The 14,979-nt window shown below is 39.4% G+C and overlaps 1 protein-coding gene across 8 annotated transcripts in view; it reads left to right on the top strand.

Annotated features, from left to right (window-relative positions):
* The window catches only part of Fhit (fragile histidine triad diadenosine triphosphatase), a 1,519,265-nt gene that overhangs the window by 952,439 nt on the left and 551,847 nt on the right, over positions 1 to 14,979 (top strand). The gene's annotated exons all lie outside the window — the stretch shown is intronic.

Here is a 14,979-nt window from a genome sequence, read left to right as displayed (position 1 = left end):
TAGAGATACATCTATTGGATCTGGGCTCCTCACAATCTATTGATGTCTGCATTGTGTCCAGTTGTGGTTTCTTGGGATAATCTCCTATAAAGAGAAATTTCTTTGAGGAGGAAGGTGGCTATACTGATCAAGGAAAGTTGTCTCGAACACCAAGGTTCAAGTTCTAGCACATCTGCTTCTATGATCTTAACTCACTTTGTTCAAAAGCTTGCATTCAGTGGTATCTTCATCATTACTACCATTCAAAATGGCACTGTTCTATCTGATCAGTGTGTCAGTCTCTTTATCCATCAGGATTTGATGAGTTCACATTGGAACCCATAGACTATGAATAGATGAGAAGTCATCTTTATTGCTTCCCATGGATATCCAAGCAGGTGATAGTTACTTGGTATGAGATCATGTTGCTCCGTCAACTTCTTCCATCTGTTAAGATCTGTATCTACATTGGGTGGCCTCATTTGCCTAGGTTACTTCCTCCAGCTTATCCTTTATGCAGCTCCATCTGCCACCCTCATACTACAATGTCAGATAAGGCTAAATTAACTGAAGTTAGTGATGCTGCAACATGGGCACCATGTTCTACCAACTATACCTACTGTTGACATACTCACCTATGGATGAGGAATATTGAGGAGGCTTGCTATGTAATGATGAAGTTAATGTCAAATAATCTCAAAAATATCTGCTAGCAAATTTTCCTTCTGAAAATTACCCTCATCAAATGTCTGCTTTGCTATTCCTGACTTTTAGGTCCTTGGAATGTTTCTTTGCTTTAGTTTTTTGAATTATAATTGCTGGACACCTAATGTGCATCAAAATATAGGATCGGGACAGTTGAGACATACTTCTGTGAACAGGAAATCACTTTTTGAGTAGATATGTTATATAAATAAATTATGACATAAATTTTTTCCCCTAAAACTTATAATAATTTAATCCGTGGCTGGGAAATAAAACTTGAAAATTATCCTAAAGCTTTACTTGGCGCCCTCAATTTAAGTGCTGTATAAGAAATGCTCTTTCTTAAGTATAAGAATATTATATTAAAATCTTGTAGGTTAAACCTGGAGAGATAGCTCAATGTTTAGGAGTGTGAACTGCTCTTGAAATGGAACTGAGTTCAACCCCAACAGTTCCTTCACAGCTGCAGGTAACTTCTGCTACAGGAATCTAATGCAACTCTTCTCCATGGGTCCCTACATGTACACTCCCCCCCATACACACACACACACACACACACACACACACACACGCACACACACACACTCACTAAACATAATTAAAAGCAAAGTAAATCTTTAGGAAATCTTGAAAGGTTTGACTCATTTTCATAAACTTAAAGTCACATTGTGTTAATGAAGGACAAAATTTTTAGTTACTTCATTGCCCACTTCAACTTCAAGGACAAGTCTGAGGATCTATGATTGACACCCATAGTTTGCATTTAAATCTGAAGGTCATTTATTAAGTGACATTTTCAGCAAGACACAAAACCTACCTCCTCTTTAGCGATTGTGTGAAGTCACTTTTAGTACATGTGAAAAAGCAGTGAATCAGAATATTTATAGTTTAGTACTTTTAAAAATGTCCTTCAGATATGTGTGCATATAATAGCTCTGTATAATATTAAGTCCAAGTTTCCCAGGTCTTCCAACCACACTGCCTGGATGAATGACTTTGTGCTTACATGTTCATGGTGGTCAATATTCTAAGAATAATAGAATATCAGAAAAATTATTTTCTTGCCCACAGTTCCAAGGTCACAGTTTTATTTTACCCCAACTGACCATATTGAGCTCATGTATATTTTCTGAGTGAATTAATGAATGAATTAATGAGTTAATATGTAAAATAGGCCAAGTTAAATATGAAAGGTTAAATGCTAGCTAAGCCCTTTGAATTCTCAGGCTCAGACTTTGTCAACACAACTGTCATATTTATTGTATTTGAAAGCCAGTGACTCATTGCATAAATTCACTGCACCTGAGCAATCTTCCTTTGCTTTTTGAGGGAACAAAGCTGGGGATTTTGCCTGCTAAGTATGTTAAAATATTTCATTTGTTACCAAGTTGCTTTAAGCCCAAGAACCCAACTTATATAAAGTATAATAGGAATTTTTCCATGTTATCCTTACCAAGTTTTAAAATATCTTTGCCACGCTGTGCACTTTATAAACATTTGCCATTAATTGTAGGATGTGTGTATAAAGTGACTTAGGCCCACAAGACTGGTGAATTAAAGAAGCAATAAAGAACACCCCCTGTGGTACCCCTCCCACCTCTTCCTCACTCCCTCTTAATGGATTGTTTTACTATAAACAGTACTGAGCTCCCTGCTCCTAAATAGGCTGCTGCTGATGAAAATGCCAGATCTTTTTCTCTGCATCTTCAAAGCGGAAACAGAAGCTTTGTCTCCTGTTCTGTCCTGCATCTGCCATTTTCATCCCCTCTGCCTCCACACACACTTTTTCCATGCATTTAATGAAGTCAGAATTAAATATTTACCTTAGAGCACTATCTAAATACCATCTGAAGCAGAACCAGGGGGGTTACTAGTGTAACAGTCCTTGTCCTGCCTGATTTTTGCTGTCTTTGAATATAATTGTTTTCTTGTTTTCAAATTTGTTATGGTTTTGCACAAGCTTACTACCCCCCAACCCCCAAGTTCTCAGGAGTTGCTAGAACATCACAGAATGAAAAACCGCACTTTCTAGCTTCCTATCAAGGGCATTTCCCGAAGAAGCACTTCCTGGAGCTTTGATGTGACTCTTGATGGTGGGTTCTGTGCTGGCAGCCACTACCCTAACACAAAGCAAAACTGAGCTTACTGGGCATAGCAGAGCAGAGTCCTGGCTCTAAAGAGCAAGGAAGGGTGTGAGAAAGTCTGACTGCTTCATTTTTCTTTGCTGCAATTTTTTTTTTGAATAACATCTTTATTTACTTGACTGTGTATACAAATCTTACTTCATTTCCTTTTGTAGTTCAGTAAGTTTGACTAGTTTCATAGCCATCACTACACTAACTTGAGACCATTTCCATCACCTTCAAAAGGAACCTTCATGCTCATCCACAAATGTTTCTGCTTATCAAGAAGCTATGCTGCATGGCTCCATTCTCTTCCTGTATGCATCAGGGCTTTCTGCTTATTTGCCTAATACCTTTCAGTTGTATGTACAATTTATTTATATCATTGAGGACTTGTGTGTTTAAGGATTGTTCCCCCTCTGTGGTCTTACAATGACCCTGTTATGAACGTTCATATACGAGTTTCTACACAGACATGGATATGCTTTCATTTCTTTTCTTAGTCCCTCCAGTTTACATACATTATCTCCATCATTGAAGACATGCCTAGATGTTGTGGTGGCTTCCACGCAGTGGCTTCTGTGTTTCTAGTGCTATTATTACATAGGATCTGCTTGCCTGGGTCTGTCACACTCTGACTTTACAGGGGGCGGGTCTCCCACTTCCAGCACGGCTACCCCTTATTCACTGCTTTTGGTTACAGCGTCTTTGGGGTGAACGTATTAAGATTTGGTGCCTTGAATTCGATATTTTCTGGTGTGTGAAGTTGTTGAAGGTCTTGTCGTATGCTTACTGTCCATTTGCATATTTTGTTTGGAGAATGGCTGGCTAGATGCTTAATTTGCTTTTTAAAAACAACATTATCTAAGCATGTGGATATGGCCAAAGTACATCACATGCATGTTTGAAATGATCCCAATCAATTCTGATATCTGAACAATTAGTATATACTAATAAAAGATAGTAAGTACATAATAAGTATATTACTTATTGTAAGGATTTTGGTGTACAAGTTCCTTCCCAAACTCATCTGTACATTGTCTCTTCCAGTTTTCAAATTGTCTTCACTTCTTTGATGGTTCAAGTTATAATGGATATCAATAAATTTAAAAACAGTTATTAATAAATTTTGATGGGGACCAATTTATCTATCATTTTAATTTTAAATGCATATATTACTTATGCCTATCTAAGAAAACATTGCTTCCTCACAAATATGAAGATTAACACTATGGTTTCTTTTAAGTTTTATAGAGTGAATAGATTCATTATGCCATTGACCTACTTTGAATTAATTTTTGTGTAAGGGGAAAACCTTGATTTTTTTTTGCATATAAAAGTCCACTGTCTTAGGAGCATTTATTAAGAAGGCTACTCTGTTTCCTTATAGTTTAAACTGGTGAATCACAAATACATTCCCTATTTGACAGAATTTTGTGTTTTCCATTCTCAGAGCATATGTTACCTTTGCCATCACTCACTGCAATAGTCTGGAAACAATTGCGTAAAGAAAACACAGTTAACAGCAATTCCCCAGCAAAGAATTTTCGAGAGGCAGGCTTTTCACCTATAGAATCCAGCATGTGTATGGAGGAGAAGCAGTATCCCCGCTGGGGACAGCACTAATTCATGGGGGTGATATGACACACATGCAGGTAAAAAGTACATTTAGTTCATTGGGTGTTCTGTCCGGCCAGCGGCTCACATATCTGGGTTCTAGTCTGGAAAGGCATCTTGGAAACCTGGAAGAGAAGGGGGTGGGGGCTAGGCGGCTCGAGAGAAAGATGTAGCTAAGATAGTCATTCTGATCAAAGCTCAATTTTACTATTAGGACACTCAGTTATGAAGGAGGGGAAGGGGCCCAATTCCCACCAAATAATCCTGGGGTCCAGTAGCAGGGTGACCACATGTATGGCTCCAGAACAGCAAAGCCGCAGGCTCCAGAAGTGGGCATGGCAGAATGATTGAGCTGCAAGCTCCACCCTGATGTAAACAGTGAAACCTGAGCAAGCAGGTTTCAAGCTGGGGAGGGAGGCTACAATTGGGAAAAAAAGCAAAGGTGGAAGATGTAGTTATAATCTCTAAAATAAATAACACTAAGATTGACTTCTTAGGAGAATATTCTCTTTTTATGTGTGTGGTGGTTTGAATAGGAATGGCCTTCATAGACTCACGTGTATGAAGGCTCAGCACATAGGGAGTGGCACTATTCAGAGATATGTGACCTGACTGGAGGAAGTGTGCCACTGTGGAGGCAGATTTTGAGGTATCATTTGCTCAGATTATGCCCAGTGTAGCATTCAGTCTTCTACTGCTGCCTGTAGATCAAGATGTAGAACTCTCAGCTCCTTCTTCAGCACCATGTCTGCCTGCACACTGCTATGCTTCTTGCCATGATAAGGGACTAAAGCTCTAAACTGTAAGCCAGCCCCAATTAAATATCTTCTTTTATAAGTGTTGCCATGGTTATGTTGTGTCTTCATAGCATTAAAACCCTAACTAAGACAATGTATAAAGCATACATATATATGAGGCAACATCTAAAACAATACATGGGAAAATTGTGATATTAATATTCCAAGGAGGCAATCAGGCAAATAAATAAATAAATAAATAAATAGCTCCTTAGTGGGTGATAACAATAACAAAAATAAAACAATTGGAAAATAATAGGTTAGGTGAAAAACTATGCTTTTTAAAATGTCTTATCTTAGTTCAGTTTCCAAGAGATCTAGAGAGAGATCTAGAGAGAGAGAGAGAGAGAGAGAGAGAGAGAGAGAACATGTGCATTTGTGTGTATATGTATATCATTTTTTCCTTGAAAATGTCTTAAGTTACCAAAACTATGTTACATTGCTTTTGGTATATTGATTTTCACTTGAACATCAGACATGCAGATAAATAAAGAAAAAGAGAGCTTTTATCTGCCTACCTGGAATTTATAATCATTAATACTAGATGCTTTGCAGATACTTGTAAATGTCTTATATCTAGTTTGCGTTGTTGTGAATTTGTAGTGACTGTTAACTTAGTGTTCTGAGGGGGTAAATGGACACTGATCCTGCATCTGACTGTGGTAAAGTGGAGCATGTGTGAAGAGGTTTTCAAATTTATCTTTAAGGTGACTATCTCATCCTACAACGCTTTACTTGAGTATTTTTAGCTATATCTTTTCTAGACACCCTCTTTTTATTAAGTGTGTAATGTGTGCTGGCTTATTAGCCAAAGACTTTCCCACCCGAGCACATGGCTAATCGTACTGAACATTCTCTTCACTGGTTGACTCTGCCCACCCCAGTTTTGATGTTGCTGCATCACTGTCTGAACTTGAAAGCATTATCTTTGCCTGCCAGGATGTCACTCCCTGCAGAGAAGTCCTTTGAGAACATTTTCTCCCATGAATTTAAGGATTGCAAAGCAAGGCCAAGTGGACACCTAGATGGAAGGTGTCTTCTTCGGATGTGTCTCTAATGTGTGTGCCATCTGTGTCACTGACTTTGATGCATACAGTAGAAGGCGGTAGCACATATTATATTGATGATATTCTTAGCTATACACCTACGGACATATATTTAGTGTCACAGATCAAATGATTCAAAAATATTTAGAAAAAATGGAACCATTTCCATAATAAATCTAAAATGTGTCTCATTCAAAAACAAAATATATAAACCATCAACAACAAAATTAAACACAAACACACACACAAAAGCATACACATATGCACACACACACACACATCTACAAATACAAACACATACACATTTGGGTTCAGGGAATTACAATTAGAGATACAGTTTTATATAGAGCCCAGAATTGATATTTCTAGAAACACAGTGTAAGAAGAGCTACAGTGAACAAAAGACAGAGAAAGAATTATGAACATGTCTAGAAACACCACCTGTAACTTCTTGACACATAGCAAAGTCACAGGATATGGTGGTTTAAATAAGAGCCGCCTCCATAAGTTCATATATCTGAATGCTGGATCCCCAGTTAGTTGAACTGTGTGGGATGGATTAAGAGGTGTGCTCTTGTTGGAAGAAGTGTGTTGCTGAGGGTGGGAATAGAGGCTTTTGAAAGTCTATGCTTGGTCTAGTCTCAGTTTCTCTCTCTCTCCCTCTCATCTCTTTCTCTCTGGATGCTACCTGCTGATCAGGATGCAAACATCTCAGCTACTGCTCCAGTATCATGTCTGTCTGCTTTCTGCTTTAATGGTCTTAGACTAACCCTCTAGATTTGTAGGCAAGCCTCCAATTAAATAATTTCTTTTGTAGGAGTTGCCTTGATCATGGTGTCTTTTCACAACACTAGAATAGTAACTATTTTCACTAGACTGGTTAAGCATTGAAGCCCCAGGATCTACCTATTTCTGCCTCCTATTTCCTGGGTTATAGACCAAGAATGCCATGCCCAGTTCTTGGTAGATATTGGTTATCCTTCCTCATGTCCTCATGCTTAGCAACAAGCACTTTACCAACTGAGCCAGGGACCATGTCTTACACACTTAGTTTAGTGAGCTTCAATTTTTGCCTTAGTTTTTAGTATTATGAAAATAAATGGTACAGATGTAAGATCTTGGTTATTCTTTTTCAAGATTTTTTTTTTTTGGTCATCCTAAGTCCTCTATAGCTTTATAGAAATTCTAAATTAGGTCTTATAGATCATTCAGTGAAAGAAATACTACCAGTGTTAACTAGAACTCACAAGAGGCCATTTTTGGTACTGAGTCCTAATAGCCAAGAACAAAAGTCAAAAAGGGGGCTCAACAGAATGCCTAAGAGGGAATTAAGGAGCTTGCTGCCAGGCCTGATTGGGTACCTGAATGTAATACCTAGGACTTACAAGGTAGAAGGAGTAAAGTAACTCCTGCAAGCTGTCCTTAACTGCATGTGCTTTGTCCTGTACTTGTTCAGGCAGACAGGCAGACACACATATATTTATGCACACACACACACACACACACACACACACACACACACACACACACGCGCGCGCGCGCGCCAAAATAGAGTCACCCACACTAGAGTTCAGGACATTGATCCTATACATTTCCAAGAAGTTTAAAAGGACGAGAGACAAATTATTCAGTAGCATTTGAATTAGTATGATAAAGTCCCTCCATCTTTAAGAGGAGGACTCTGCAGAAGAGGAAGCATAGTGTAAGAGCCAGAGTGGATGAAGGACACCATGAAAACAAGGACCTCTAAATCAACTAAGCAAAGCTCATACGTGCATTCAAAAAGACTGAACAGCAAGCACAGGGTCTACATGGGTTTCACCACTTCCTCTGCAGAGATATTAGAGCTTTCAATTTAGCATTTTTTATGGTAATCCTGAGTGTGTGAAAGGGTATTTCTGATTCTTGTAATGTCTCCTCGTCTCTTTTCCTTGGTTTGCATTGCCTTTTCCAGCTTCAATGTGATAGGTTTTCTTTACCTTATTGTATTTTATTTTGCCATGTTTGGATGCTATCTCTTAGAAGCCTGTTGTTTTATAATGAGAGAGAAAGGGAGTGGATATCTATGGGAGGGAAGATAGGGGTAGAGCAGGGAGGAACAGAAAGAAGGAAAACTGCCATCAAGATATTGTATGCGAAAGACGACCTGTTTTTAATAGAATTGGCGGGTGTGACCTAAAGTAAGGTGACAGTAACCAGAAAGTTTTGTTGTTCTTGTTCTGTGGCACTGCCCTTGCCCTGAGGAAAAGGAGCCTTTCAGACGCCTGACCTCTTTTCTTTCCTTTGTCTCTTCTCTCTCTTTCTGTAAAACCAAGGCACTGAAGCCCAGCTCCCCAGAACACTTTTTCTCTCTAAGAAGGGAGATGCTCCTTGATTGTGAGTTTGTCTTTGTTGATGGTGTTTTACTTGCAATCTGGGCATTCACTCTAGGCCCTTCTACATGCTAGGCACATGCACTTCAGCACAGTGTCACCCTAGACCTATGGCTCAATTCTTAAGTTAGAGAATAAAGTCAGTTAAAACCTCTTTGGGAAAGGGATGTAGAAGGGTCATTTTATAATGATAAAGAAGAATGTTTACTCAGAAGACCCAGCAGTCTCCAATGTTAGGGGTTCATTGTACCAAGGATTGTCTTGAGGTCAGAGAAGGATTCCATCTCTTACCCAAGCAGGGAATATTTATCTCTGAGTCCAGTTACTTTCACAGTTACAAAGAATTTTGGTCTCTGATACCTGCCTGTGAGGCAAAGGAAGGAAATGAGTGAGTTCTAAAGGAATTAGGTCAGCAGATAGCCTAGCTCAGAGCTAGCCCAGCATGTGGGAAGCCTTGTGTTCCATCACTGTGTATAGGAGAAGGTGAGGGACCTTAGGGTCTGGTTAGCCTTGGTGAGGTGAAGAGGAAGGTGTAATCTACAGATATGGGTGTTCTGACGGAGTGAGAGTCTTATCTAAGTCTTAGTGAAGGGTGGGTTGATTTTGTTATTGTTTTATTTATTTATTTTTTCATTCAGCTATGTAGCAGAATTCAAAGGTATAGGAGAAGAGATAGGCAGAATTGCCTTTGGGCTTCAGGCTTGATTTTTGTTGTTTTGAAATATTAACTCTCTTTACTGAGGGCAGGGTCCAGGTATCCTCAATGCAATGAATATTTGTTTAGTCTTAGAGTAATTCTCTTAAACCCCAACTACCACCTTTCTGATTTCCTCATTAAAAAATTAAATTGTGATACTTTATATTTGTGAGGAAGTAGTTTTCCTTACCTTAAAAATTATTATTTGATATGTTTGGAATCTAGGGTGATTAATATAAAATGAATCTATACCTTACACCTATTAATGAGAATCAGATTAATAAGAGAGAGAATAGCAATGCATTTAATGTAAATTTTATATGATATAGGAAGCGTGAGAAATAAAGGCCGGAGAAAATATAAAAGGCTGTGTACTATAATAAGTGAGATGAAGTGCATGGTTGAGGAGAAACGAAAGTTGTAGCTGGAAGAGTCTGATCATATGCCAGCCAAAGGGGTGGGGTTAGCTCAGAGGGTGGTCAGGTTCTTCCATGCCATAGTGTCCACAGGCAGAAAAGCATTCCTCCAACTTGGGTTAAGTGAGGCTTCTCTGGAGGAGTTACGACCTCCTGCAGAGGAAGATTAAGAGATCTTTCATGGTGTGCTCTCTAGGAGAAGAGCTGGAGACTAGGGTGCTTCCCAGGTCTGCTGTTGCTCGGATGCCAACATTCTTTATTTTGGGGTGCTGTGTCTCAAACACCACCATTACCTCACATACTGAGAAGGTATATTAATAAAGTCAACCTACCTATTAAATTTCTCTTACATTTAATTTTTCAAGCTGCTCATCTTTATATGGGAAAGACTTTGGCTTGAAGTGAGTGGTCCTTCACTATTTTGAGGGTTGCTCTTATTTCACTCTTTAAAAACACAGAGTCCCTAAGAGGGTGCTCCTCCACCCACTCACTCACAACTCCTACAAAAGAAATTATTTAATTGGGGGCTTGCCTACAAATCTAGAGGGTTAGTCTAAGACCACCTCACTGCTCTAGCAGCTCCCAATGCTGGGGCATCAAACCTCCACAAGATGAAGGGCTTGATGTCAGATAAGACCATCCTCTAAAGGCAGGGGGAGAGGACGGATGAGATGGAGGGGTTGTGTGTGTGTGGGCGGGATAACCAGTAAGGGGGATATCATCTGAAATATAAATGAATAAAATGATTAATGAAAAATGGGAAACAAAAAACAGAGTCCCTTACACATATTTTATTACAAATGTCCACATTTGGGGAACTAGAGTTCACTAAGCAGGAACTGACTGTGGCCTGTCTTGTGCTTGGTTCACATTTCCCTTTATGAGTATGCTTTTACCCTGGTGTCATAGACTTAACAGGATATGACATATATTTGTATCTTTTGTTCCCTTTCTCTTCTTTCCCCCACATAAGAAAGCTGATAGAATAGATAACTGTTAGAATTCACCAAGATTTTGAAAGTATTTGTTGGAAAAAAACATTGAGTCTAGAACTGTATCATCTTTTCAGTTTCATTTGTTAAAATTTTTGATCTCACGAATAGTTAATATGATGAGTTTCTTAACATGTTTCTCCTGACACCACTGTTAGTTTTATAAGGAGAGAAAAGTCTCCGGCAGTGGCAATAATCCAGTTAGTGGAATTTTAAAATATCTCCTCGCTCTGTTCTCCACTAGTTTCTAGTAGTCATCATATTCAACTGGCACACCCTAAAGTGTGAACCAGCCTCCATACCATCAGGGAGGCGCTTTAGCTAGGTGTATACAAGAACATTACCACCCCCACACTCCAAGTAATTTGTAGTAGTCAGGTGCACACAGAATCAAAATTGGAGTATTCTCAGATGTTTAAAAATGTTTGGAAGATGGCTTTCCTTACATGTGGTGACGGAGGAATGCTAGAGTGTGGTTGTAGGCTGAGGTCATTCTTTCTCCTATGTACTCCTTGGTTTACAGATGTGGCTCTGCTGTATGACTTAGACTGGTCCTACACTCATGAACATCTCCACTCCACCTCTGTATGCTGGGATTGCAGGTGTGCACAGTGATGCTTAGTCTGCATGAGTGAGTGTGTCTGTCCCGAGGATCAAGCCTTTTGCTTTGAGTCTCCTCAGAGACTGTCTATTGCCTTGAGGTTTGCTCAGTCTTGACATAGGAAGTCTGACCCTTTGTTAATTTTTTTCCTTCTCAGTCCAGATTCCAGTTCACACCAAGTATTCTAGCCTGTGAGATTCTCATGGTACCATCCTTGGAATTGCTATTGTTTTGAGTTAGGAAACCGAGATACTTAATGAGATTCTGGGCAAGTTCATTAACCTCTCCAAGATTGTCTTCTTTATATAGTAATGTCATAATAACTGCCCTTAGCTCCTGAAGTTGCTATAAGAATTTAGTGGGTAATAAATGTCAGTTACTTACCTGGTTTCTGCATGTTTTAAGGCATTCCTTAAACTCTTTCTATCCTGTGTCCAGGAAAATCTGAAGTAGATCCAAAGCCTTACCTAGACAGTCTTCTACCATGAAGCTTTATCCTTTTAACTTTGTTTTAGTTTGAATTTCAAAGCTTCAATGAAGATTCTATAGCTTTCCTTAGGACCACAATTATAACTGCAGCATTCGGCCCATCCTATGTCCTGGCAGTACTAACAAACAATTGGAATAGCACCTGCAGCTATTGAGTTTACTGTTTGATAGGTGATGGGAAGGCTCTCTCCTCTCACTCTTTCCTGTTTCCTGTGCCTCCATTTTCAGCATCATTTCCCTGAGGCAGTAATTCCCTCTGGGTTCCTACATCTGTGACCTCAATGGTCACTCTTAAATGGTAGTTAAAAACAAAACAAAACAAAACAAAACAAAACAAAACAAAACAAAACAAAACAAAACAAAAAAACCCAACACCTTTCACAACTTTTTCTCCAATGATATAGCTCAGAACATAGAATCCTAAAATACAAAACTCCCATGTTTTAGAAAGTAGCAGAAGAAAGAAGTATCAGACTCAGACACTCTGTACCTGAAGGAGGGCACTGGATCTTTATTCAGAGGTACCATCGTTGTACTTCAGGACAGGGTCCAAAGACACATTCCCCAGGTCCTTCCAGGTACATTAGGTCATAGTCTATCTCCATTACAGTACCTTTCTCTTCTGAGCCAAATGTTCAAACATGTACAGGTTTCCCTGTTCTGTCCACACTCCATTTCTTTATGAAGGAGCCTGTACTTCCTAAAATGCATTTATGATTGTGACTGCTTTTCTCTTGTTATCCTGTTTCCTATTACAGGGACTTTAGACCTGAGAATGCCTATGGTTAAAAGAGTTTTGCTGTTTCTCCCACACCACTGCTGGCATTTAACAGCTCACAGTATGGTCTTGAGAAGCAGCATATAAATCATGGACCACTCATGGCATGCTTTTCACAATGCTGTATGTCACTGAACAATGATGATGGACTTATTCGGCCTTTGTAGTAGGCTCGACACTCAGTATAGAACATATTAAAGAAAAGGGTCAGTGTGAAAAGGTTTAGGTATGCAAAAGGAATATTGGTGTCATGGAAGGATATAGGGAAAAGTTCTTTTGTTAACAGATTTTTATTGACTCTTTGAGAATTTCACATGTGCCCCAAACCTTCTCATTTCCAAGTCTACCCTTATCCCTCCAAAAGAAAATTTAAAAATGAAAAAGTTAACATAAAACATACAAACCTTTCCCCGACCCCTCTGAGAAAGTCCTATCAACCTTTATCAACTGCAGCCTCCTTCTCTCACACCCGGCCCAGCTTTCAAGTTTCCAATTCTGCTGTGAGTGAACCACTCTGCTCCTGTTTTTCCTACCTCTTGGTCACGTAGTCATTAGTTGTAGAGGCACAGGCAGTTGTAATGTCCACCATACCCTTTTGACCAAACATCTTTACTTGCAAATGTTCATTTCAATGAGCCATTGGTCTAAGGCTGATATCTCTGGCTTCTCTTACATCAGTACTGGATCCTCATACTACTGTACTATAAACTCTCAGAAATGCATCTCTAATGGAAGTGCTCTGCCATCCATTAACTGTATTTTTTCTATCCTTGCCTCCTTGACCTTGTGCATCCTGCTGTTGCCCTGAGTCCTGGAGATCCCATGGCTTTGGTTATGCTGGGCCAGCACCTTTGCAAGCTCTAGCAGCTCATAGATGGGTTAGATGTTGGGTTGGGCCAGCTCAAAGCCATGGATCTGTACGTTGGTGGTCACCGAGTTGGTCAGCCTGAAAGCTCTCCTGTATCCATGCCATTGAGGTCAGCTCTCGGCCCAGACAAGGGGCAGGGCCAATACTAGGGGAAACATCTTAGCCACCCCTGCATTCAGAGTTCAGTGCTCCATGAAATTTTAGTGCACAGTCACAAAGCAACCTCTCCCAACTACAAGTTAGATAAGTCACCTTTCTCAAAAGTTCACTTAGTTATAATATTTATAGTAGATTTTTCACAAAGGCCCATGCTAATATATTATGTGTACATAAAATCCAGAGATATTTTTAAGATAACACATAAGGCCTCAGGATATTTACAGCTTGTCACACTCCACCTTCCCTCTTCCTTTCTCCATTGCTTTCTTTCCCCTTCACAGAATAGATGTTAATTCTCTTTGCCTATGTTCTTTCCATGGAGAAGTTTGAGAACTATGAACTTAAAATGCATCAAAGCTTAAAGAGCAATCACATCCTTAAATAAGGTCAGAACAGAACAGAAGGTCAAGGAGGCAAGGATAGAAAAAATACAGTTAATGGATGGCAGAGCACTTCCATTAGAGATGCATTTCTGAGGGTTTATAGTACAGTAGTGAACTGTAATGTACAACCATTAGTTATGCATCTCCCCGTAATAGGATCAGTAGAGCTTGAAGGTTGCAAACACATGAGAATGATAGTATTTTGATCAATAGAAGTACCAACTGCCTGATGTTATCTGTATACACTGTATACATTAGTTAATGATAACATTACATCTCATAAACTTGTTCAGATATTGTGCATCAATTGAAAATAAAAATTAAAGGAAGAGGCTGGAGAGCAGGGTGTATAACTTCTTGGACTTGGTGGGAAGCCCAGTGGCCCTACATTTAGCTGTGCTTTAGACTGGGAGTTTGTAAACTAAGAATATGAACTACAAAGGATTCAGGAAGGAATTGGTTTTATCCTTGTCACCCAACAAATGAGTGGCCTGGCACCCCAGTGTGTGAGAACCACTGGAGGTTGTCAAGTGAGACCATCAGGTAAGAACCCAGCTAGGCCTAAACAAGTATCAAAAGCATATAGTCCCTGCAGGGGGCACTCTTCAGTCTTGGTGCTGATTGTCACTTGAGTACCTGTACTTTAGAGTAACACTCTAAAACTCAGTTAGTTTACCAATCTAGAAAGGAGAAAAGAGTTTTTATGCATTGCTTAGTAATGTTGTAAAGATTAAACTGAGCTACACATGTAGTGTTCTGAGATGTGTCTGACATTAAATTAATTTAAGAAAGTCATAAACAAGGCCCTTTTTGTTTGCTTCTTGGAGGTAAGGGGCGGGTACAGTTAAGTACACATATGTGCAAGTGTGTGAAGGACGGAGGACAACCTTTGGGTCATTCCTTGGGTGCCAGCTACCATTTGTTTGAAACAGCAGCACTGGCCTGAAACTTGGGTGT

The sequence above is a fragment of the Mus caroli genome, chromosome 14, assembly GCF_900094665.2.
Source record: "Mus caroli chromosome 14, CAROLI_EIJ_v1.1, whole genome shotgun sequence".
In the NCBI taxonomy this organism is placed as follows: Eukaryota; Metazoa; Chordata; class Mammalia; order Rodentia; family Muridae; genus Mus; species Mus caroli.
This window is presented reverse-complemented; position numbering and strand designations above follow the sequence as displayed.